Here is a 26,331-nt window from a genome sequence, read left to right as displayed (position 1 = left end):
AGGCCACATGGTTGCATCAAACCCAGTTGACACAGAATTTGCGCTGACTCATTTACTTCTCTCGGACCAGAGCCTGGCCTCCTCTCGAAGCTGTACTCAGCAGATTTCTGGCCCCCTTCTTACCCGCCCCCCCCCCCCCCCCCCCCCCCCCCCCCACCGCCCAATTGGGATGCAGTATTGAGCGCAGGCTACATTAAGCTTCTCCAGTGGACAGATAGATGCAACAGATTGATGAATGATGGGCAACTATAGCTAACCTCCCATTCACAACCAGAAATCCCCTGTCATGCCGCAGAGCTGCATCTGTGCTATACACATCCTTATCTCGCATTCTAGCTGAGTCACAAACTCACAGATCTAGGCAGCCAAGATGTTACCCCAGATACTTGAGGGGCTTTTCACAGTAACTTCACAGCAGTATTAACGTAAGCCCTACTTGTGACAATAACGATTATTATTATCTCACTTCCTGAGAGATTGGAAGAGGCTTCAGCTCATTCATGATATGTTTCAACCTTACTAAAGACACTCCTGCCATGCCTGACCTGCTATACTGATTATGCCAAACCTGCATTTTAGTAATAACTGGGTGTCTTTTGGCCCCTGTTAGCCAGGTCAATTGGAGAAAGCACCTTACAGGTTTCATTGATCACTTTGCAGATATTCAGCATCTGTGCTCCTTTAGATTTGGATTTTGTTTATTGTCACATGTACCGAAGTACAGTGCAAAGTATTTTTCTGCTAGAATGCGAGATAAGGACGCGTATAGCACAGATGCAGCTCTACGCATGACAGGGGATTTCTGGTTGTGAAGAGCACCGGCTCTTGGAAAGAGCACCCGACTTAACCCCCACATCTCCACCCTATCCCCGTAACCCTGCAACCCCATCTAACTTAAAGGCAATTTGGCATGGCCAATCCACCTAATCTGCACATCTTTGGACTGTGGGAGGAAACTGGAGCACATGGAGGAAACCCATGCAGACAGGGGGGAGAACGTGCAGACTCCGCACAGACAGTGACGCAAGCGGGAATCGAACCTCGGAACCTGGCGCTGTGAAGCCATAGTGCTAACCACTATGCTACCGTGCTACCCATGCTACATACAGAGGGTAGCCCCCCCCCCCCACCCTACACAAGAGGGCTTTGAGTTCCCCCTTATTGCGTTTTCCCCATTTAGAGGCTGCAGATGCCTCTCCTGACCATGACCATCCCATCTGCAGTTTAGAACCGAGCCAGACAGCCTCATCACTCCCCTGAGTGTGAGACTATGACCCCACACCCTGCACACCAAGCTGTACCTGATCCCCAATGAGCACACATGCTTTGCCCATTGCTGGAGTGGGAAGACGATGTGCCTGCCATGCATAGCCTTGTAGCATGGCCTGCGAAGCCCCGGACTGGGGCTCTTAACCGGATCTCTTTTCCCCAGTCGTTCATAAATGCCATACCATGCCACCACGGAGACCACAGAGGCACATTGGTGCAGTTGATGACACACTGCACATGGGGAATTCCTACTGTGGGGGTGAAACCTGGTATTCTGGCTCACCTCGTCCCAGTCCAAGTTGATGTAAATGTGGGCCCTCACGAATAGAGCATCTGTTACCGCCCCTTTGCATGTGTGTGGTTGACTGGGAAATGCTGCATACCTGCCACCCATGCTACCCTGAAAAGAACTGCTGGCATAGAAGTTCGGAGCGGCAGTAATTTTATGGGCCACAGACAATGGGTGAGCTCCCAGTCCATGTGATGCCAACTCTCGTGTCAACTGTCCTTTGGGACAATTGCAATCTTCTCTGGCACTGGACTTCTGACATCTGGAGGTAAGAAGTTCAACATTGGAATACTGTTTGCCTGTAGTGTCTCTTCCAAGGCTCTGCCAGCTGTGGCCGTGCTCCCGGGAGATCAGCGGGCCCAATCTCCCCCCTCCTCTGCAGGGCACTGTTCCTGGCTGCATGCAGCAGCATATCGATGTCAAGGGCCGCTAAAGTCTACAAGCAACCCAACCTCCCCGATATGTCGTTAATGGATCCTCCCCCAACCCTGCTGCCGGGTTGAACTTATCTGGGTTCTCTGTGTCCTGTACGCTGCCCCCTCAGCCGCTGGCATCCTGAAGGGTGATGGCGACCTGAGCACTCATTTCGGATATCCCCATCGGAGGTGAGGTCGTCAGGTTCTCATTTTTACACTCCTCAACAATCACTTGAAGTTAATTGAAGACCAACATAAAATAGGCAGTAGGAAATTAAGGCTTCTCTTGAAGGCGGAAACTAATGATTTTAATTATATTGATATGTAAGAATAGTTTTTTATTTTCTCTTCCTTTCTTCTGATAAATCAAATAGATTAGAGCTCATAACAAAGGCTGTTGAAAAGTCTATGGCAAGGTTTTGCTAATAACTAATGATCACCATCTGAGTGCTGTGCATGTTAATATTTTCATTATTACATGTGTCAAAAAATCATCATCTACTGCTTGACATGTTGTACAGCAGTCCCATTTTTTAAATAGAGTCACCCAGTCTTATAATTAAATTTTCTTTTAACTGTTGTAATTTTAATGCAATTTAATTGAAAGGGGGAGATGGAGATACAGTTTAGGCTCACTAAAATGTTAACCAAGTCAAATTGTCAGAAAGGCCCTGAAATAATTAGGTGAAATATGTCTTGAGTTAATTGAAGTCAATCGAATAATTTAAACAAAGTGTATAATAGCTTTAGTTTTCCTCAAAATTGTTTTCTGAGTGGAGCGTTCATTTATTAAAATGTGCAAATCCCATTAATTGTTTCAGTTTAATGTTAATTCAAGGATGCCAAGATTGATGTTTAACATTACTGTATTTTAACCGTTTCTTTCGTCTGACAACTTAGAACATAACTAATTGCTGTGAATTACATAACTTTGACCAATTGTAATTTGAAAATTGGAAAGTTAGATTAAATGGGGGTGGAGTGTTTTGAGTTTTTGGTCAGAAATGCATAGTTGGGGAAAGTGGGCAGGTAGCAACCTGTGAATTGCCTCGTGCCCAGCATTTGTACCACATCTCTTTGAAAAAGACAACAGTAATGTGTTTGGTGGAAATACTGAAGATACTGCTTGTGGTGATTTTCCTGGACAAAGAGGCACTGATCAGCAGACAATAGACCAAAGGGTCCAAAATGGAGTGGGTGGCTTATGCGCCTACTTCTTTTTAAAAATGTTTTTATTAGATTTTCACATCTTTTATTTAACAGTTCATAAGTTACATATTACAAGACCCCGCAGACCACCACTTTTGCGCATAGATCCACCCTCACATTGCCTCAAAGAAGGTCGTCAGTACTCGACAAGTCTTGGGCAAGCCCAGAACATGTGGATGTGGTTGGCCAGGCCACTCATTCGGCTTCAGACTAGGCGCACTCTGTGCACCAATTTTAGCTGCGTTTGGCAGAGCCCTGAGCATGAGGAGGTCAAGTTTGCCCTATGCAATGCTTCAATCCAGAGTCCTCCCTCTATCTCCATGCCTAGTTCCTCCTCATATTTTTTCCTTGTTCATTCAGGGGCGACTTCCTCGAATAGTCAACCGTACAAGTCCGCACAGTTTCACTTCCCCAGCTCGCTCGCGTCCAGCAGTTCTTCTGTGTGTCCTGGTATCTGGGGGTAATTTGTTGTTGTTTCCTTGCGGAGGAAAGTTTTGACCTGAATGTTTCACAGAGCATTTCATCTTGGTAACTGGTACTTCTCTGTGAGTTCCGTTACGGTAGCAATTTTATCATCCTTATACATGTCCTTATACATGTCCCTAACAGTCAGAGTCCCGTCGTTCTGCCTCCATCTTTTGTAGGTGACATCCATTATTGCGGGACCGAACCTGTGTTGTTTCAGATGGGAGCCATGGTGGACATTTCAGTTAGGCTGAAGTGTTGCCTCATTTGGTACCATGTTCGGAGAGTGGCGACTTGCTGGACCCTCGCCGCTGCCGCCTGTACTGCAGCCTCAGCTGGACGTCCAGTTTCTACCTGAGCTCGTCTTCCAGCCCCTGCTGGTCCGGCGCCACCTCATCATCCTCGTTCTCCTCCTCTTTGAAGGTGGCCACATGTTCCTCATCACCAACCTCCATTCCGTCGCCCCACTGCAGTGCGCGGTTGTAGCGGACCGCAAAGCGGGTGACTCTTCGGAAGGTGTACTGCAGTACACCACTGGAGCAGTGGAGGCATTGGAACTGCATCTTGAGGGGTCCGATGCACTGCTCAATCACAGCCTGGGTGGCCGCATGGGCCTCGTTTCACCAGGTCTCCGCTTCAGTTTACGCTCTCCGTACTGGTGTCATTAGCCAGGTCCTCAATGGGTACCCCTTATCCCCCAAGAGCCAGCCGCCCATCCTGGGATGGTCCTCAAAGAGGCCGGGGGTGACCGGCTGCCCCAGGTTGTAGCTGTCGTGGACACTCCCCGGGAAGTGTGCATACATCTGCATAATCTTCATGCGATGGTCGCACATGAGCTCAATGTTCAAAGAGTGGAACTGCTTTCTGTTAATGTAGGGCACTCCCAGATGGCCCAGTGAGCGCAGAGCAACATGTGTGCCATCCATTACCCCCTGGACCTGTGGCATCCACTGCCAGGTTGGCACTTTCAACTTGACAGTGCCACCCTCTGCCATGGGGCAGAGTCAAGGGCGGGCCCTCGTGGGAGCCCATGTGAAGTATCTTTTTAGTTATGTATGCTGGAGTGAGAAATGGCAATGATGAAACATCATCTCCGGATCTACAACCGGTAAGTAGCTCCGAGCGGGGCTGCAATTCCCAGTGAGAGGCCCGGAGTTAACGGTCGACATCTTTACTGTGCACATGCGCAGTGATCCTGACCTGCCAGCAGGAGGAGAGTGTCATGTGAGTGTCCCTTTAAGAAAGGTTTTTGTGTTATCACATGGCTTCAGTGATGCCATTTTTGTGGTTAGAGCTGGGCTGTGGCTCTGTGAGACTTTTACTTTCATTTTCACATTTGACTGCTGTGGACGCAGACAGGAGAAAGGTGTTTTCGCCTGTCTCTCTCTCTAGTTTCATTTTGAATATCTATTCCAGTAAAAATCACCTTGGTGGTGGCTTTTAAGATATAGTTTGCTTTCCGGAAGGGTTTAAACCTGCTGGTGAGACGCGGTCAGAATCTCAGGAAAGCCAGTCTTACTCAAGTGAGAATGCAGAGTGCTGGGCTACACCCTTGAAATGGGGTTTTGGTTTATGGGATTTTGTTTTTGAATTGGAACAGTTAAGCGGGAATTCATTAAGTGTTATACATAGATTGCTGCAGCTGTTGGGTGTCTTTATGTTTGTAATTGATAAAGATTCTTGCTGTGTGTTTATATAAATGTTAACTCAGTTCTTAGGATAAAGCTTACTTTGATTAAAGTGCCTGGGAAGATTGTTGATTCACACCTGAAGGGTAGGTCCTTGTGCTCACCCTATCCAAACTCAAAATATAAAGTTATAGGTCAGGTGAAGTCTATAATATACTTTGGAGTTTTTGAACCCTGGCCCAATACAAGAGAATGTTGTGAATTTCTATCCTGGACTGACACTGATGGATTCTGGAAATTCCTTTAACAGGGAGTTAGAAGTGGAGGATTTACACATAGCAAACTGAAATTAAACATCACAATCTGATCTGACACTCACTAGATTTATCAGAACATGGATATTATCGGCCTTTGAACGTTAAAGGAATAAGGTTTGTCTCTTTTGTCTGTGGGACAAGACTTCAAAGTTTTTCTTTAGGTAGGGCATTATGATCGGCACAGGCTTGGAGGGCTAAAGGGCCTGTTCCTGTGCTGTACTTTACTTTGTTCTTTGTTCTTTGTATGGTGGGGGTAGAGGAGAGCAGGCAGTGTGGTAGGGACTTGCAGGCATGGGTGGGGAGTGGGCACTGAGGGGGGAATGCCAGGCATCCTTCCGTACATTTTAAAGATGGCACCCCGATCTCATGAAGTTGTGTGCCCCACCCCAGAATGATGGCGTAAAGCATGCCCATTCATTTTTTTTCTTTAAAGAGGCTCAAGATCTGGAGTGGAAAGTTACACAGCAGTTTTCATTCTCAGCTTGTCACTTTGATAAACATATCATAAGATCCCACCCATATCTTCAGCAGCCTTTGCCAAAGCTGAAGGAACAGGGGATTGAGAAATGTCAAGAAAAAAAATGAAGGGAAGAGGAGTCTGTAGCGCACAAAGACTCCGTGAGACGAATAGAGTGAAGTCGATGAGGCTTTATTAAGCGTGTCTGTTCCCCCGCAGCTCGATAGTAAACTGGCCTGCGGGGGAAGGCTCCGGCTTCTTATACTCCGCCTTCAGGGCGGAGCTAGAGGTCAACGGCCAACCAGGACCCGGGATCTGTGACATTAGCCAATGACATTAGGGCTTCCAGTCCCACATGACCCCCAATACATACTACCACATTCACCCCTTGTCAAAAATGAACCCGGCGGGGTGATGCTTCGTATGGTGGTAAGGGTTTACAGGGCTGGTCCTGGGAGGAAAAAAACATTCACAAGGCAATACAGTATTGTACAATTTTGTCCTGTTGCAACTATTTACAGAGGGTATGGGAAGAAAAGCAAAATGTTCTTGTGAAAAGTCCATATTTAGTTTTAGATCGACGCCACGAGTCGGTCGGGTGGTCTGGTCGTCCGTGTCAATCGCCTCGGCCCCGGTGGTGGTGGTGCTTGTACCGGTGTTGTCGCCTCCAGGAGCTTTACGGTTTCAGCTTGGGCTTTATTCTTGGTCGGTGCTGAGGGGAGGGGAACCGATCCTCCTGGGAAGGGGGCGGTCGCGGGGTGCGGTGGTGGGAGGAAGGGGGGGGTTGGGTTGATGGTGCCGGGGGGGTGTGCGTGTTGCCGGCGGGCGCCATATCCCACAGGGAGACCGTGTCCTGTCGGCCGTCGGGGTACTCCACGTAGGCGTACTGGGGGTTCGCGTGGAGGAGGTGAACCCTTTCGACCAACGGGTCCGCCTTATGTGCCCGCACATGCTTTCGGAGCAGGATGGGTCCTGGGGCCGCCAGCCAGCTCGGCAGCGACGTTCCAGAGGAGGACCTCCTAGGGAAAACAAGGAGACGCTCATGAGGCGTTTGATTAGTGCTCGTACATAATAACGACCGGATGGAGTGGAGAGCGTCCGGGAGGACCTCCTGCCACCGTGAAACTGGGAGGTCCCTGGACCGTAGGGCCAGTAGGACGGCCTTCCAGACCGTGCCGTTCCCCCTCTCTACTTGCCCGTTCCCCTGGGGGTTGTAGCTGGTCGTCCTGCTTGAGGCTATGTCCTTGCTGAGCAGCTCGTCACTCATGAAAGAGGACCCCCTGTCGGTGTGGACGTAAGCGGGGTAACCGAACAGTGTGAAGATGCTGTTCAGGGCTTTAATGACTGTGGCAGCGGTCATGTCAGAACAGGGAATGGCAAAAGGGAAGCGGGAGTATTCGTCCACCACATTAAGAAAATATGCGTTGCGGTCGGTGGAGGGGAGGGGCCCTTTGAAATCGAGACTGAGGCGTTCAAAGGGGCGGGAAGCCTTAATCAGGTGCGCTCCATCTGGCCTGAAAAAATGCGGCTTGCATTCCGCGCAGATGTGGCAGTCCCTTGTGACTGTACGGACCTCCTCTAAAGAGTATGGGAGGTTGCGGGACTTGATGAAGTGGTAAAACCGAGTGACCCCCGGGTGGCAGAGGTCCTCGTGGAGGGTTTGGAGGCGGTTAATTTGTGCGTTGGCACATGTGCCGTGGGATAGGGCATCGGACGGCTCGTTCAGCTTTCCGGGATGATACAAAATCTCATAGTTGAAGGTGGAGAGCTCGATCCTCCACCTAAAGATCTTATCGTTTTTGATTTTGCCCCACTGTGCATTATCGAACATGAAGGCTACCGACCGTTGGTCCGTGAGGAGAGTGAATCTCCTGCCGGCCAGGTAATGCCTCCAATGTCGCACAGCTTCCACTATGGCTTGGGCTTCCTTTTCTACTGAAGAGTGGCGGATTTCTGAGGCGTGGAGGGTCCGGGAGAAAAAGGCCACGGGTCTACCCACTTGGTTAAGGGTGGCCGCTAGAGCTACGTCGGAGGCGTCGCTCTCGACCTGGAAGGGGAGGGACTCGTCGATGGCGCGCATCGTGGCCTTTGCGATATCCGCTTTGATGCGGCTGAAGGCCTGGCAAGCCTCTGTCGACAGAGGGAGGGTCGTGGTCTGTATTAGGGGGCGGGCCTTGTCTGCGTACTGGGGGACCCACTGGGCGTAGTATGAAAAGAACCCCAAGCAGCGTTTCAGGGCTTTTGGGCAGTGCGGGAGGGGAAATTCCATGAGTGCGCGCATACATTCGGGGTCGGGGCCTATTATCCCGTTGCGCACTACGTAGCCCAGAATGGCTAGCCGATCGGTGCTAAAAACGCACTTGTCCTCGTTGTACGTGAGGTTTAAGGCTTTGGCGGTCTGGAGGAATTTTTGGAGGTTGGCGTCGTGGTCCTGCTGATCGTGGCCGCAGATGGTTACATTGTCGAGATACGGGAACGTGGCCCGCAACCCATGTTGATCAACCGTTCGGTCCATCTCCCGTTGGAAGACCGAGACCCCGTTTGTGATGCCAAAAGGGACCCGTAGGAAATGGTATAATCGCCCGTCTGCCTCGAAGGCTGTGTACTTGCGGTCACTTGGGCGGATGGGGAGCTGATGGTAGGCGGACTTGAAGTCCACGGTGGAGAAGACTTTGTACTGGGCAATCCGATTGACCATGTTGGATATGCGGGGGAGAGGGTACGCGTCTAGTTGTGTGTACCTGTGGCGACGGGTTTGCAATCCGGGGTGAGGTTCGCAAACAAGGACGGGGGTTGCACCTTGAGGATTGCGAGGCCGCAGATAGTGAGTGGGGGTATTGGGCCGCCGAATTTGAACGTAAGGATCTGTAGATTGCATTGGAAATCTAATCCCAGCAAGGTGGGGGCACAGAGTTGGGGAAGGACGTTTAGTTTGTAGTTTTTGAACTCACTCCCCTGCACCGTTAGGGTAACTATGCAGAATCCCTGGATCTGTACGGAGTGGGATCCTGCAGCTAGGCAAATCTTTTGTGCGCTGGGATAGGTGGTCAAGGAACAGCGTCTTACCGTGTCGGGGTGTTTTAAGCTCTCCGTGCTCCCGGAGTCGACTAGGCATGGCGTCTCGTGGCCGTTTATTAGCACCGTTGTCGTCGTCGTCTGGAGTGTCCGGGGCCGAGCTTGATCGAGTGTAATTGAAGCGAGACGTGGTTGTAGTAGTGGAGTGGGGTCCGTTTTTGCCGTCCAAGATGGCGTCGGGGATGGACAAAATGGCCGCCCCCATACATCGCACGTGGCTGGGGGGTCACAAGATGGCAGCGGGGTGGACAAAATGGCCGCCCCCACGCGTCGTACAGGTCTGGGGCGGTCCAAGATGGCGGCGCCCCTCCTCCCCTCATGGTGGCCGGGACCCAAAATGGCGGCGTCTGCGGGTCGCACATCGGCGCCCCTCCTCCCCTCGTGGTGGCCGGGACCCAAAATGGCGGCGTCTGCAGGTTGCACATGGTGTGCTGGGGGGGCTGGGGAGCGCTAGGACCGCGAGCGCTAGGACCGCGCGGAGCTCCCTCACCGGGGACAGCGGTGGTCGGGGCCCAAGTAGGTGGCGCCGGCGGGTCAGGCGTGGGGTGCGGGGTGGGGGTTAGGGTGGCGTTAGGGACGCGCAAAACTCCCTCCTCTCCGTGGAGAGTGTTGGCCGGGACCCAAAGCGGTAGCGCCGGCAGCGGGTCATACATGGGCTGCGGGGAGGGGGGTTGGGGAGCGTAAGCGGCGTGTAGAGCTCCCAGTTCTCCCGGGACCGCGGTGGTCGGGACCCAGAGCGGCTGCGCCTGCGGGTCGTACATGGCGTGCTGGGGGGGTTGGGGCGCGTAAACTGCTTGCAGGGCTCCCTGTGCTCCCGGGACAGCGGCGACCTCGCGGGACCGGCACACAACTGCATAATGGCCCTTTTTCCCTCAGCTTTTGCAGATAGCTGCGCGGGCCGGGCAGCGCTGTCGGGGATGTTTCGCCTGGCCGCAGAAATAACAGCGGGCGCCCCCGGTGCGACTCGGCGTTTGGACCGCGCAAGCCTGTGGGGTGTCCGGGGGGGGGTAGGGGGTTTGCCACAACGGGTACGTACGGGGCCCAATGGGTTGCCGCGCGGTTGGGGCCGTAGGCGCGGGTATTACGCGCGGCCACGTCTAGGGAGGCTGCTAGAGCCCGTGCCTCTGAGAGTCCTAGCGACTCTTTTTCTAGAAGTCTTTGGCAGATTTGGGAGGATTGCATACCTGCCACAAAAGCATCGCGCATTAACATGTCCGTGTGTTCGTTTGCGTTCACCAACGGGCAGCTGCAGGCTCGTCCCAAAATCAGCAGCGCGGCGTAGAATTCGTCCATCGATTCTCCGGGAGCTTGCCGTCTCGTCGCGAGCTGGTAGCGAGCGTAGATTTGGTTAACTGGGCGGACATAGAGACTTTTCAGTGCTGCGAACGCCGTCTGGAAATCCTCCGAGTCTTCGATGAGGGAGAAAATTGCCGTGCTCACCCTCGAGTGCAGGACCTGCAGTTTTTGGTCTTCTGAGACCCGGCCGGTGGTCGTTCTGAGGTAGGCCTCGAAGCAAGTCTGCCAATGCTTGAAGGCTGCTGCCGCGTTCACTGCGTGGGGGCTGATCCTCAGGCATTCCGGAATGATCCTGAGCTCTATAGTCCTTTTTAGGCACGCTTAATAAATTGTAGCGCACAAAGACTCCGTGAGACAAATAGAGTGAAGTCGATGAGGCTTTATTAAGCGTGTCTGTTCCCCCGCAGCTCGATAGTAAACTGGCCTGCGGGGGAAGACTCCGGCTTCTTATACTCCGCCTTCAGGGCGGAGCTAGAGGTCAACGGCCAACCAGGACCCGGGATCTGTCAGCCAATGACATTAGTGCTTCCAGTCCCACATGACCCCCAATACATACTACCACAGAGTCCAAGGCACAAGTAAGGTCTCAGTGACCGTGCAGCCAAACAACCCATCAGTCAAGATGCTGCTGCATTAGCTGCTGTGCTAGTTCACAGCTCGGTGCTTGTTTTGGGTCACGGTTGAACATCCCTTCACCTGCAAATTCTTGTGCTCCTCATCGGTTTCCATTCAGCACAATTGGCACAACTGCAGTGTGGTGAACGCATCACACAAGCTTGCCAACCCCACAGTGAGTCTGTATACACTTCCCACTGCCTGAGGAAGGCAGACAGCATTATCAGAGACCCCTCCCACCCAGGCATTGCCTTCTTCCAGACCCTTCTATCAGGCAGAAGATACAGAAGTCTGGACTCGCACACCAGACAAAGGAACAGCTTCTTCCCCACAGCGACAAGACTCCTCAACGACTTCCCCTCAGACTGATCTGTTCCCTGTATTCACAATGCCTTATGCTGCACTTGCTCATGTATTTGCTTTGTTTGGCCCCTTGTTCCGCACTGTAATCAATCACTGTTTGTCGATGTACCATTTACCAATGTACTCTGTCGATTATTCCTTTTTTGTCTACTATGTACGTACTGTTCCCTCGGCCGCAGAAAAATACTTTTCACTGTACTTCGGTACATGTGACAATAAATAAAATTAAATCAAATCAAAATCTCTCTGCTAACCTAGACACAGAGGGGACAGGTTCCCCATGGTCATTCCCAGGTGGCAGCTTAATGCTGGAATGTACTCTCAGGCCTGTACACTTTACTGGGGGATAAATGCCTCTGTGAGAAAGAGTCAGCCAACATTTCTGTTACCATTCTTTCTTTCCCTTATCCCTCTCCCCTTTCCCTTTGCAGAAGATCAAATATGGCAAAAATTCACCCCCCCTCCCCCCATAATGATTAGCTTCCAGCTAAAATTCACACTGAGAAATCTCATGTTTCCATCCCTTCGTCAACATAATTTATAGGTAATTAAGAACACACTTGCAAAAAGTCTGGCTTCTGGCAGCCACACGTGTATTTCTGCTTGTCCCTTTCATTTGGATCTGTGGGCTGCAACACAAAGTGACATGTGGGCTCCAAAGATTGCATAAAAGCATTTCCGGTATCCACGTTATCCTCAGCCTCTCAGTTGAATTTATCCTTTCTGGCCCACCCTGTTTCAGATGGGAACATTCTGCTGCTGAAAAGTCTCTTCCCCTGCACGTGACCCCTTCCCTCCAAATAGATGGCTGTAGTAAACCGGGTGTGGTGCGAAAACCGGGTGTGGTGCGAGCAGGTAGGCATTTTGTTCGATTTCACGGCCCTTACCATTCCGTTTATGTCCTGGATTTGAGCACTTAGTACACTGTCAGAGTTTTGGATAAAAACCTGGGTGTATTACTACTGGAAGCTTATTCATAACAGCTGGTGTGAGTGCTGGTGAACGGTTGCTTTTGGAATTATTCTGTTATTAATCCACTTAATGTGTTCAATTGTCACAGTCAAGTGCAGGAATGTGGCACCTCCATGACAACAACAAAATTGAATGGGGAATCAAATCGCCGTGGTACACTTCAACCTCCTTTGACATGCTGTTTCGAAACATTAAAGTGATGGAGGAGTGTTGAGGATGTTACCCTCTGTCCTCTATGCTATGATGCGGTATTTATGTTTGCAGGGACAGAGAGCAAAGTCAGTGGGACATCCATCCAGTCCCTGGACCATGACAGCATCACTGCAAGGATCCACACAGTCTGTGCCATTTTAAAAGGTTTGTTGTGTAAAATAGTGACTGGCTTACTGCTGATACTTCCAGTGAATTAACAGACCATATACTCAACTTCCCTGTTGGAGTGAAGCTTTCCCGTGGTTCTGCTATATTTGACTGCCAACTAACAATTGTTTTACATAGCTATATGTAAGAAATTACCTAATTTCACATCTTAAACTACGGGCTATCGTTTAAAAATCATCTCAATTTAACATCGACTAAAAATGCGTCGTAAAACTAGGGATTTAAAAAAATAAAAATTTATAACATGGTAATATTTATGTGGAGGTACACAACATGTTGAGAGCGAGTATATATTGCTTATCCCTTTCGCTTTTCTACCTAGTCTGGAGTTTCCGCACTATTTTCTGGCAGTTTTCCTCGATTTTGGGCAAATTTTCAGCGTTCCAGAGAATGTTTGTGCTAGTTTTAAAACATTGTGCTCGAACCAGGCCCCGCCCATAAAAAGGCCCTATCCCCAGGGTAAATTGGTAAATTTCTGTTAATTACGTTCATTTGCAAGCCTTTGAGGAGGTACCAACAATTAAGCTGCATCTTTTGGGTGCAAGAATAATAGTTTTAAATATTTTTGGATGACTTTCTGAGAGGAATTTATGATGAAACTCATGATGAACGCCAATGTAAGTAGAAAATAATTCTGCACATTTTTTAGAAGTCATTTAAAATTGCGTTACTCGCAGAGGGTAGGTTTACATTGTGATTTACAATACTTGTTTTTTGTGATAAATCTACTTTCAGCTCCACTTATCAAACTTGCCAAGTTACCATTTTTAACTACAGGGAGGAAAATTGTTTTAAAACATTGCCTAATTTCACTCAACACAGTAGATTTTGGATTGCCAATATGCAGGTAAGTTTGACTGAAAACCTGGTGGAAACAAAAGCTTTTCAAAATGGGTGTGAGAATCTCTGATCGTTCCTAAAGCAGGAACTCTGCCCCTGACCACATGGCTTTCAAATCACAGTATCGAACAATTCCTTACTGAGAGCATCTCCATTTAATCTGCACCCAGTGCTCTATTAGTGCCACTTTAAAATGATTAGTAGAAGGTATACAAAAGTCACAATGATTAATTCACCTTGTACTACTTCAAATCACTGTGGAATTCTCTGCTTTCCATTTTCCAGGTGCCTCAGCCAGAATGGAGAGTTCACCACACGTGAAACTCTACACCTACTGTTCTGTGCGCATGTTGATACAGTGCTAACATGCGAGACCACCCACTGTAATCTTGTGTACAAATGGAAAATAAAAATGGTCACTATGTGTGATTAAAATAACATGATGAGAAAAAATATAAGAAGTAAACTTGGGTGAAATTCCTCATGTGGACAATTTTAGTGAGTCAATAAAAAAACCTACAATTTTTTGTTGTAAGTATTGACTGGATGGATTTTACAACCTTGTGATTTAAAATGCTGCTTAACATGTGAACACTTGTGATAATACGGAAACACAGCAGCAGTCCCATCTTGTGTGCAAGACATAACACAACACACGTATTGTGTTATTACATTTTGGTATTTCATAGCTGGTACATTGCAGTTTTCCTTTCATAAAAGTTTGAATGGCGAACCTTGTTCTCATGTATCCGTGAACACAACATCATTTTTAAAAATCACATGGTTAGGATGGGCACAAGAGTAAGATTACAAAATATAGAATATCTAAATGCAATTTGTTTTGAGCTTTTGAAATATAAAATGATTTGTCAGTTATCTGAATAATTAAGATAAGATGAATTCCCACAGAGCATGTTGCTTTACTTTTCTGCTGTACCTCAAAACATTAATTTTATCATAGGTAGACTTCGCTGGGTATTAAACAGCTTCTTGGAACCGTTTAATGTTAATGAGTTGCATAGTGTTCATTTTTGATATAAAATAGTCACGGTGTGAATAAATGTATTTGTTTAGGTTCAAAAGAGAATTACAGAATTTTCTTTTGAGAAAATTGAGGCATTTATAATTTTAACAATTTTAAACATCAAATTTCAATAAAAACAAAACCACAATAATATACCCACCAAACCCCCCCCCCGGGCACAAACCCCAGCTTACACAAACAGTACCACTGTCCTCAAACACCAGCCATGCCTCCCCTTTTCCCCCTCTCCACCCCTCCCACCCTGCTGACAGCTGAATTTTTCTCTAATAAATCGATGAACGGTTGCCACCTCCGAGCAAACCCCTGCAACGAACCCCTCAAGGCGAATTAAATTTTTGGGAGTCTGAGAAACCCGCCATGCCACAACCCCCCCCCCTCCCATTGGGGGGCTGCGAGCCTCTCCACCCTAGCAAGATCCGTCTCCGGGCCACCAGGGAGGCAAAGGCCAGGACGTCGGCATCTCTCCCCAACTGGGCTCCTGGGTCTTCCGGCACACCGAAGATCGCCACACTTGGTCTCGGCACCACCCTGACTTGTAAGACCTCTGACATGACGTCAACAAACTCCTGCCAGAAACCCCTCAGCCTTGGACATGCCCAAAACATATGGGCTTGGTTTGCAGGACCCCCCGCACAGCGCCCACACCTATCCTCCACCTACTCAAAGAATCTGCTCATTCGGGCTACAGTCATGTGCGCCTTGTGGGCCACCTTAAATTGTATCAGGCTGAGCCTGGCGCTTGATGAGGATGCATTAGCTCTTCTCAGGGCCTCCTCCCATAACCTAGCCTCCAAATCCCCACCTAGCTCTTCTTCCCACTTTCTCTTCACCTCCCCTATCGGGGCCCCCTTCCACTCCATCAGCTCCTTGTAGATCTCTGTGACCTTCCCCTCTCCTACTCCTGTTCTCGACACCACCTTATTCTGTAGCCCCTGGGGCAGCAGGTATGGGAAGGTTGAAACCTGCCTCTGCACAAAATCCCTCACCTGAAGGTACCGGAACCCATTCCCCACTGGCAACTCAAACTCCTCCTCCAGCTCCTCCAGGCCCGGGAAATAAAGAGTTCTCCAAATCTCTCGATCCACCCCTGAAACTCCCCGTCCAGCACCCCCAGAGCGAACCAGTGATTAACACATATCGGCGCCCACACCGACCCTCCCTCTATCCCATATGCTGCCGTGAATTACAGAATTAGGAAACCATCCTCCGGGCAGTTGAAATAAAAATGATCAGCTGCTTTATATATTAAGTAGCTATCTTCTCAATAGCTTTATACCAAAAAAACATATTTTACTATTATTGTACAGCAGATAATGTTAAAAGTGAGAAATTAATTTAAGTCAGTTGAATATTTTGATTATATCAATGCTCAGACAGAGAGTTAGAAGCACATTGGATTATACACCAGAAAGCGGAAGTAGAAAATAATGTATTTTATCACAACTTTTACTGATAAAGGCCTTTCTGGATGTCTACCTTCCAATTTGTGAAAGAAAGAGCATTGAAAAGATTTGTACCTAGAAATATTGGATTCCGCAACCTATACTCCCTTCATTTTATTAATGACAAATATTCCGCAAATAATTCTAAAATGAAAAATCTTACAATTAAGTATAAAATATGGGAAATCCATTTCTACTTTTGCCTTTTTAATTAGACCGTATTGTCTTATTTGGTATGTGAGGGGTTAGATAAGTCCATTCATTCTATATATGGTGTTCATCGATTTTGTTCTTTAAAGACTGAATTGGATATTTTGGAGGTTACATAATCCAAGTGGATCACTATTCTCCATGTCCAGTCATGTTGATGCCAACACTGTTGATCTGCTGTGAGATTTCTTCTTCGTTGCTCTTCCCATCAATTATTTGGTCAAAGACTAAATACATTGAGATAATCTTCACTTCAATAGTCACTTGGAGTTAGCACTCATTCATTGAGTTGCAAACACTTTCATGGAAACCACGGAATAGATAAATATATTGATTGCTGTGAAGCTTGAAAGTTTGGATTCCCTAGAAATATGTTGACATTCTACTGCACTACTGAGGGGGTGTTGCATTGTTGGAGGTGCCGTTTTTTGGATCAAGTTAAAGGGAGACCCCATCTGCCTGTTCTGACGGATGTAAAAGATCCCACAAGACTATTTTGAAGAAGAGCAGAGGAGTTACCCCTAATGTCCTGGCCAATATGTATCTTTTAATCAACATCTCAAAATCAAATTGGCTTGTCATTATCATATTTCTGTTCATGGAAGTTTGCTGTGATCAAAGAAGGTAGTGACCTTCTGTCTTTCAAGATGATATATCACTTAGTGTGGCTCAGGAGACTCATGACAGTCTTTACTTCATTCGCTGCAGAGGAACACAATGAGCTGGGAAGTTACAGAGCACACTGGCCTTTGTTTTTTCTGGCCCCTTTTCTCAGCCAACTGAGCCTCCAATTTCTGCTCGCCTCCCTCAACACCTTTCCAAACAGACAGCTTCAAAGGTCATGACCATCAGCGACTGCCTCCCAGTTGTCGGTGTCATTGTCCGCCATTGTTATATCTCGTTTGCTGGTGTCCTTGTAGTGGAGTTTTGATTACCTAGGAGGTTGTGACCCAATGACCAGTTCACCCTACAGATGGTCTTTGGGTATACAGCTATCATCCATCCGATGAACATGGCTGAGCCAATAGAGACATGGTTGGCTTAACGATGAGTGTATGCTAGAGGCTTTAGCATGCTCCAGGACGTCTGAGTTGGCGACTGTGATTACATTTCAAAAACATTTCATTGGCCATAAAGTGCTTTGAGATGTCTGGTGGTCGTGAAAAGTGCTATATAAATGCTAGTCTTTCTTCCCTTATTTCCAGATACTGAGCTGGATTCTCAGTTTGGGGGACTATGTTCTCCTGCCAGAGATGAATTGCCTCTGATTTGCACTCACACTGGGAGCAGGACACAGAGGCGATTTAACACCGCTTGCCATGCAATTTATGCATGGTGGGGATTGCAAGGGATTCCCTCATGAATCCCACTATTGGGCCACCATTTTAAGCAGGCAGCCTGATAACGCGGTCTGGCAGCTGGCCCATCCTTCCCCAGCGCAGTGCAATTCCGTCCCCCCACCATGGAATTTGCTGGGTCACACCCTCCCCCCTCCCACAGTACGAGGGTGACCTGACCCCCCCCCCCCCCCCCCACCAGAGATGCCCCCATAACAGGGCCCCCCACCAGAGACCCCTATAACAGAGACCTCACCAGAAAACCCCCATAACAGAGTTCCCCACCAGAGACCCCCATAACAGAGCCTCCGACCAGAGACCCCCATAACAGAGACCCCCCCCATTATGGAGCACTATACCTGGAAGCTAGAGAGCAGTCCAGACAGGGACAGTGAAAAACATTACTGCCTTCAAACTCACCTGTCCCCTACACGTGCTGCCTCAGGCAGAAAAAGCAGCACCTGCAAATTCCTAGAAAGTACAAACTACATTTCCAGGGTTTAAACCTCTTCAGATCCTTGATCTGCAAGGCTTTCATTCACATCAATGAGAAATTGCTTCGTCTAGGCTGTGATTGATAGCTTCCAAACAGCCAGCTGTCTGGATCATTTAGTTTAATTTTGTTTCATGCTTGAATGAATGTCATGTAGCCTACTGGAAATTAATTGCAATGTTTACAAACATCATGCTATGATTGACAGCTCTTGACCACATCAAAGGCAGTAAAGTGCTTTCCACAAAGAAAAAGAGAAATTTCTATTAGCGAATCCAATAATCAGTTAGAAAGACGAGGGTTAAACATGATTTTCCTTCTTCATAGGAGAAGGTACTTCATGAAAAGAAATAATAACTTGGTAAAATGTGATAAAATATGTAAGGCACCACATGTCTTAAGAGCCTACTATTCAAATCATATTCTCAATAACTCTGACAATTGGATTTAGATTTAGTGGGAAATTTGCGGAAAACCGTTTTCACCCAGAGGGTGGTGAGAATCTGTAAATCACTGCCTGATACGGTGGTAGAGGTGGAAACCCTCACAACATTTGAGAAGCATTTAGATGAGAGTTTGAAATGCTGCACATACAAGGCTATGAGGCAAGTGCTGGAAAATGGGATTAGGATAGATAGGTGCTTGATAACAGGCATAGCCACAATGGGCTGAAGAGCCTCTTTTTGTGCTGTAAAACTCGATGACTCTGTGGATCTTCAAAGAGCTCAATACATTTCTGGTTTAGACCTGGCTATTGGAATGCAAACATGCTGCATAATGAAGCAGATTTTCCCACCTCCCCTAATATGGTTGGTAGTGGGGCAGTGGAGGAGGTATGTTTGAAAATAATAGTGCTTCTGGTTTGAACCTGAAGTTGCCATTGGACAGGAGAACTCTTGAAAAAATTATAGTCTTAAAGGAATATCTCAAGTCAATTGTATTTTCCCGTTCTTGGAATTGAGAGTTTTCTGATGGGGAAGTAGCGCAGACCATCAATCTCTTCTACAGCAAGTTTACAGGGCAACCTTATTAGGTCTTTCATCCACTTTTCAGAACTATATCATCATAATCCATAGAATGTGACCTTTATCTAAGTAATACATTTGGAGCTTTCACTTAATAGTTAACCTTTAGAATGATTATCAGTGCCATTCTCAGTGAAACATTTCCCACTGAGTACATGTTGATTGTTCCACACTCCATGTCTTCTGAAGAGCTATCATTTCCCATCAGATTATTTAAAGAAAATGACTGCAGTACGTGATATGAAAAAGGATGTCTTTTTCCATTAACTATTGAACTGATAGCCAAAGTTATTTGTTTCTCTCACCCAGAAGCAAAGATGGAGCTGTTCAATGCCACTGAAAATTAAGACGATAAGCTAGCATCCAGAATTGAGGTTCAGCATCATCTTCCTCATGTCCACCCACTCCATATTCAAGAGGGGGATGAAAATGGTCTTGAAGTATCAGAACCGGAAGGTGAGAAGATTGGTCAGTTTCAAGGTGGTATATTATTCTTACTCAGGAGCCAACTATCGAACAGTGACATCTGAGTACTGTCATCCCAAGTTAAGTCAATTACAGGCTAATACACAAACATGCTAAATGTATATGAACTTCATCTTTGTTATCTTTAAGTGAGTGTTTTATATCTGGGAAAGAAAATCTGACGCAATGTAAATGGTTTCCTCTCCCCAGACACTATCCCCTTTCAAAATCACCTCCTCTTCTCAAATGAAACTATTCTTGACCTCCTTATCTCAGAAAATTAATTGTAATTTCCGTTCCCTCTCCAAAGGGAATATCTCCCAGATCTGATCACTTCTCTCTGGTTGAATCCCTCCAATCAGATATAGCCCATTCCACAGCATTGAAATAACCTCCACCAAGGTTACTCTCTATGTACCTGTGCCAGACATGCATTATCCTTCCTCGATTTCAGTGCTGCTTTTGACAAGGTTGACCACAGCATCCTCCTTCAACGTTCCTCCTCCACTATCCAGCTCAGTGAGGCTGCTCTTGCTTGGGTCTACTTTTACCTATCTGTGGTGCAGCTTTAGCAATGACTGCTCTCCCAATTCCCACATTATTACCTCAGCAGTCCCCCTCAAAGGTAAATCCTTACCCGCCTCCTGTTTCTCATCTGTATGCTGCCCTTTGACAATATCATCCAGGGTAAGTTTCAATATTAAACCACCTCTTGACATCACCACTGTAGACTGGATTCTCTGCAGCCCCGCGCCGAACTCGCGTTCAACGCGGGGGCGGAGAATCGATGTTCCCGACCGAATCGGGCCCGGCACCACTCCGGCTGTTCTCCGGCCCCTGGAGAATCGCTCGTCCACGAAATAAACCGCTGGGGGGCCATTGCCAGAGGCCCACCCAGCAATACGCCGATCACGACCGGCCGAGTGCCCGACAGCGTGGAACTAATGTGGTATGGCCGGTCGGGACTCCTGTGCGGTTGCTGCGGACTCAGTCCGCTGCCGCCCTGGTGGGGGGCGGGGGGATCAAGCACGGGGGGGCCTTATGGGCGGCCAGGGCAGCGATCGGGCCAGTCCAATGCAGCGACACGCGCCTGATGGGGGCCCTACTTTGTCCGTGTTGGTTCGCGGTCCGAGTCCACCATTGCATTTGGCACGGTGCGCATACGCGGACTCGGAACCAGGAGTGCTGGAGCCTGTATCCGCAGCCAAAGCTGCGTGAAGCTCCCAGGTCCATGCTAGCCTCCATAAGGTAAGTGAATCGACCTTTATTTTCCGCAGAAAACTGGGGAGTGAAACGCCAGCGTTTTTATGCCGGCGTGGGGACATAGCCCCAATTTCTGTGGAATCCAGCCCTGTATCTGTTGTCAGATTGCTTATCTGACCTCCAGTCCTGAGTGAGCTGCAATTTCCTCCAGCAGCACTTTGGGCAAACCCGAGCTATCGTCTTTTGCCCCCGCATCAAACTCAATTCTCTTGCCAACAATTTCATCCTCTTCCCCAGCCATTGTCTTGGGCTGACCTGATTGTTTTCAACTGTAGAGCTTTATTGACCCTGAACTGAAATTTCTGATTCCATGTTTTCTCCATAAAGAAGACCACCAATTTTCATCTTCTTTGCCTCTACCTCTATCTCAGCCTGTTTTCCACTGAAACCTCATCCATGCCTATAGCTACTGTTCAGGAAGATGTCAATGATCCGTGGTGGTATCCAAAGAAGAACAGGAAGCTATGGCCAATATTTTCTCTCAACCACCAACCGCCCAAAATAAATTTAGTGGTCATCCAAATCACCTGACATTTGTGGATCCGCCTCTGCATTATTGTCTACGTAACAACAGAAACCACAGCTCAAAAACCATTCATTGGCCATGAAGTACTTTGAGGACTTCCTGAGGACATGAAAGCCCCTGTCTAAATGTAAGCTATTTCCGTAATTAAGGTTTATTGCTTGCTCAGTACAGGAACTATCGTGTGGCAAATGTACAAGGGACATTTCAGAACCGATCAATTAGATCTGCTGTTCCATGTTGTTTTCAACAATGGGGGTGAGGGTTTGGTGGGAATGGAAAGAGGAATTCTAGACTCGAAAGTGCAAAATTTAGTGACAGTTTTGCATTTGTCACCTATCCGTGCCTGAAGAGAGACGGTCTGTTATATAGTCAACGTTGAACTGAATCCTACATTTGAAATGAAAGAACAGTATATTAACATTCTGCATTGGTCTCTACCCTCTTGTAAGCTGAATCAATGGTGCAATCTGTCACAGGGCAACAAAAGCTATCCGAGGTGAGTGATGGGGTTTCAGCAGCACTACAGGTTTAAATGAAAAGTATGGGGACACATAATGGACTTTATTCCTTTGGAAATGAAAAATAGATATTGGCTACTGAAAGGTTGGTTATTAAAAGATTGACAGGCCAGTGTTTTTTATTCCGCTATGTCTTTGTGGTTACATTGGATGCATCATTTCTGCTGGACATCCCGGTGGTCCTCTCTGGGGTGTGCTGGATAACAAATAAAGGAGCTACTGTTGAGACCTGCCAACGACTTGCAACCTTCTCTCAGCTTTGTCTGTGATGCGAATGCTTGGCTCTTATGACATTTGAAGGGGTTAATCACTTGGGATTGCACGCAACGTTTAATTCTAATGTAGTTCCTCTGAATGCAACTCATATTGACCTAATTCCACAACAAATTCCCAACAGACGTTTTTGTGCTTGCATTGCAAATTCTGGGATATGTTTTGGAAACCTGATCCAAACAGTATTGGCAAGTCACTGTTGAATAAAGACTACTTAACCAGTCACCACAGGTGAAATGTTCCAGAGCCTCGTAGGTCTCACTATTGAGTCATTTTTTTGTATTTAGTGTGGAAAATAATTATCAGTGACATGAAGCATTACACATAATGTGGTTGGTTGATTGGTCCCCCGTGCACAGCAATGTGATTTACTGCATAGGTATGAACTATTTTTCATGAAATACCTTAATTTGTTACAGCTTCTATAGCCTCCATAGCCTTGTACACACATCTCATGAAACTTCATTTAGATTTTCAAACTGTACAGAGATCTAAGCTCCCTGCTGAGGGCTCAGATCAAAGAAGCCCATTCTGTCTGATGTCTGCCTTGAATCTTACTGTTCACTGACAGGCCAAAGTCTAAAAACTCATGTCTGGAGACTACAGATTTCCCCCAGCACCTTTACATAGATTCCTTTCATTTTAAACAATGTAGCTGACAGGCTGAATGTTGATTGGTGCATCCCAATAAATAATGAATTGAGTGGAGTTGACTGAGCTGCTGATTCAGGCATTCACACACTGAAAAGTTTTGTGTCTGTGCACACGTGTTTGTTTGTGTGTTTGAGGGGGTTTTGGGGGCGGGGGGAGGGGGGTGGGGGGCATTGTCAGTTGATATCTTCTGAGAAAAGGATTGTAGCCCCTGCAGTAAGGCCCTTAATGAAAGTATGAAAAGGGGCGGAAGCTAAATTAAAAACAAATTGTGTTTTAATGATTTCTGCTTTCTAGTTGTAGTCCTAAACCTCTCATAAACTGAGCCGGTTGGACTTAAAATGTAGTCTCATGTTGATCAATGGACTATTTATTCAGCCACATTTTTCTGTGCTGTGAGATGATGTTAGCAGTAGGCAAAACCAGAATATAATTAGCTGTATATTCAATAAACAGCCATCTAAAATACTGGTAAGAACGTTATGATCAGTGGACTTTTACGTTAAGAATAAGTTCCAGTTATGTCCAGTTATGCAATATTCCTCTATGTTAGTTTTAACCAAAATAAAGGATTTGTTAGCATGGGAGGGAGAAAAAAGCAGCTGTGGATTTTAACTGTTTTCAGCTCTGATCTAAGACTTGCTTAGATCACTTGCTTGGTAGACTTCATGACACAAGAACCGTCCCTAAGAAGGCATGGAAAGTGAATTTATTTTCAACATTTTTGGGCCAAGCTAAATTATTTTGGAGCCAGGATTTCTTTTTATTCCTCGGAATGTTTAACCTGCTGGTGTAAAGGCTTAGGATTGGTCGTTAAGTAATTTCTTCCCTCAATATCTTAATCAATGCTCATTTGGGGTAACCCAAATCTTCAATCTTGCAAAACTTATTGCGATTATGTTTGCATAATCGGATAAAAGGACAGAGGGGAAAAATCCACCTACCCTCAAATGTTAGATCGTTTCTTCTCCGAAGACACTTCTTCATGGATTCCCAAATGGATTTGACTCCACAATGGTGCCGAAATGTGAAGTTTAAATCAGACTCTCTTCGCTCCGCTTCATTTTGGTGTCAAATTGATTCCTAACCTTGGATTCAGGCTGTTCATTGCAGAATTGATCTGAAAAAGTTTAACTTGCAGCTTTGCTACAGATGTAGTAATAACCCACTCATGGATATGGATGAGAAGATAAACAAATTGAAAAACTGGATATCAGCAAGACATGAGCTGAAGATTTCTTTTTAAATTCTATTATACTGCACCTTAATGACATAATGGTTTAACTTGTACACCATACATTTGAATTAGAATCATAAAAACAATACAGTACAGAAGTGACCATTCAGTCCATCCTGTCTGTGCTAGCTCTTTTGTACCACTATCCAATTAATCTCATTCTCCTGCTCTGTCCCCTAGCCCTGTAAGTTTTATTACCCTTTAAGTATTTATCCAATCCTCTTCTAAGTGTTAGTATTGAATCTGCTTTCACTTTCCTTTCCACTGCAAATCAAGGTAACACGCTGAGTAAAAAAATGTTCCCCTGTCACCCCTGGTGCTTTTGCTACTCAACTTGAATCTGTGTTCTCTGGTTACTGACACTTCACCACGAGAAACATTTTCTCTTTATTTACTCTATCAAACCCATTCATGATCTTTGATCGCCCCTGTCTTACTTCTTTTAACCTTCTCTGCTGTAAGGGGAACACGGCCAGCTCAGAATCAAATAAAACTTGGACCCTATTTAAACTCTGTGCAAATGAATGAGTGGGCAGGTGTGTGACTCATATCCAGCAGCGACCCATGTTTGTAATGTAGAGCTGAGAAGAGTACGCTGGTTGCTCTTGGTTGCACAACAAGGTAAGTAAAAACTGTGGAACTTAACAGTCAGAATTCTCCAACAAAATTCTGAATGTGGTTTCTGGCGAGAAGCGAGGTAAGATTCCTGCTGGATGGATGGTGTGATCCCAATTGCTATGCACCCATATTTAGAATTTTCTTTGCAGCCATTAGGTGATTCACACTCTGGGACCAGAAGAAACTGGCAAGGCCAGATCCTTAGAGATTGTGGCACCATTTTTAAAGGGCGCCCCCATCTCAGAATAACACTATAGATGCTACCCCAATCTCTGGTAAGGCCCCACTCCCCCTAAACACTGACAAGGATCCCTCCTACCCCATCCCCCAATCGCTGGCAGAGTACTGCTGAAGTGAGTGACACCCTGCTTTTTCCCTCCCCAGGGGCCCATTTCAGGCCCCTCCCCTCTTCAGAGCTCAAACTTTAGGCCCCTCACCACAAGGCCCCCATTTGTCCCCTCTTCACGCCCTACCCCTGGCACCCTGGTAGTGGCAACCTGACAATGTCAGGGTACCATGCTATGTTGGTACCAGGGATAAGCACTTAGACAGAACACCTGGGGCGGGATTCTCCGTCGGCCCACGCCAACTTCGGAAAACGCAATTGGGCGGAAATCAATTCTAATGCTGAAATTGTGCCAGAATGATGCCAAATCTCAATTCTCCATTGCCTCAACAGTGGCGCCAATGCATTCCGGAACGCATGTACAGTAAACACCATTTGCAATCATTAGCAGGCCTGTCCTGGTATTCTCCCGGGCCTCTCCTATTCTCCGCCTCTGATGGCCTAAATTCCCAATGGCGCGGTTCACTTGTGTTTTTAAAAATCATGAAACTGGCGTCATGGCTGATGAGGGAGAGAGAGGAGGTAGGACACAAGAGGCGCAACTACGGGCTGCCAGGCTGTACACTGGCCGGGCTGGTTGGGGTGAGGGGGGGGTTACAGGAGAATGGGCCGAGTGGCCGGATGATCCCACCCATGGGACTGGACCAGTGTTCAGGCATGGACCGCCATTGCCATGGCCTGCAAAGCAGCCATCTTGCTGCGCACCCCCCTGACCACTCACCTCGGCCCCTGGTTCTGCAGAGTGACACTGGCCGTATAGGTGCCCCCACCCCCACACCCCAGCTCCAATACCCGCACTCCATCCGTCACCACACCCCCCCCCCCACCACCCAACAATCACCATGGGCATCCCACCCTATTCCTGTTTTTCCCGCATAACCTTTGATCCCATTCGCCTCAAGTTCTATATCTAGCCGCCTCTTGAATATAGTCAATGTTTTTGCATCACCTACTTCCTGTGGTAATGAATTCCACAGGCTCACTACTCTTTGGGTGAAGAAATGTCTCCTCATCTTTCTCCAAAATGGTTTACCCTGAATCATCAGACTGTGATCCCTGGTTCTGGATTCACCCACCATCGGAAACATCTTCCCTGCATCTACCCTGTCTAGTCACGTTAGAATTTTATAAGTCTCTGTCATTTGAGCTTCTGCCAGACCGGGTATGCCGTCGAAGACTCCGGTTGAACAGGGGGACAGTGCGACATATCTGCAGGATCTGCTCTGAGGCCTCCCCCACCAGCTGGCACTGCCAGTCCTTTCTTGACTGTTGCATCAACGTGAGTGGACC

At 47.3% G+C, this 26,331-nt stretch overlaps 1 long non-coding RNA gene across 1 annotated transcript in view; it reads left to right on the top strand.

Annotated features, from left to right (window-relative positions):
* Positions 1-26,331, top strand: part of LOC140411720 (uncharacterized) — a 100,251-nt gene that overhangs the window by 57,692 nt on the left and 16,228 nt on the right. The window contains exons 3-4 of the long non-coding RNA XR_011940964.1: positions 12,636-12,728; positions 19,454-19,600. This is a non-coding gene — a long non-coding RNA (uncharacterized lncRNA). The remainder of the gene's footprint in view (positions 1-12,635; positions 12,729-19,453; positions 19,601-26,331) is intronic.

The sequence above is a fragment of the Scyliorhinus torazame genome, chromosome 4 (assembly GCF_047496885.1).
Source record: "Scyliorhinus torazame isolate Kashiwa2021f chromosome 4, sScyTor2.1, whole genome shotgun sequence".
Lineage (NCBI taxonomy): Eukaryota > Metazoa > Chordata > Chondrichthyes > Carcharhiniformes > Scyliorhinidae > Scyliorhinus > Scyliorhinus torazame.
This window is presented reverse-complemented; position numbering and strand designations above follow the sequence as displayed.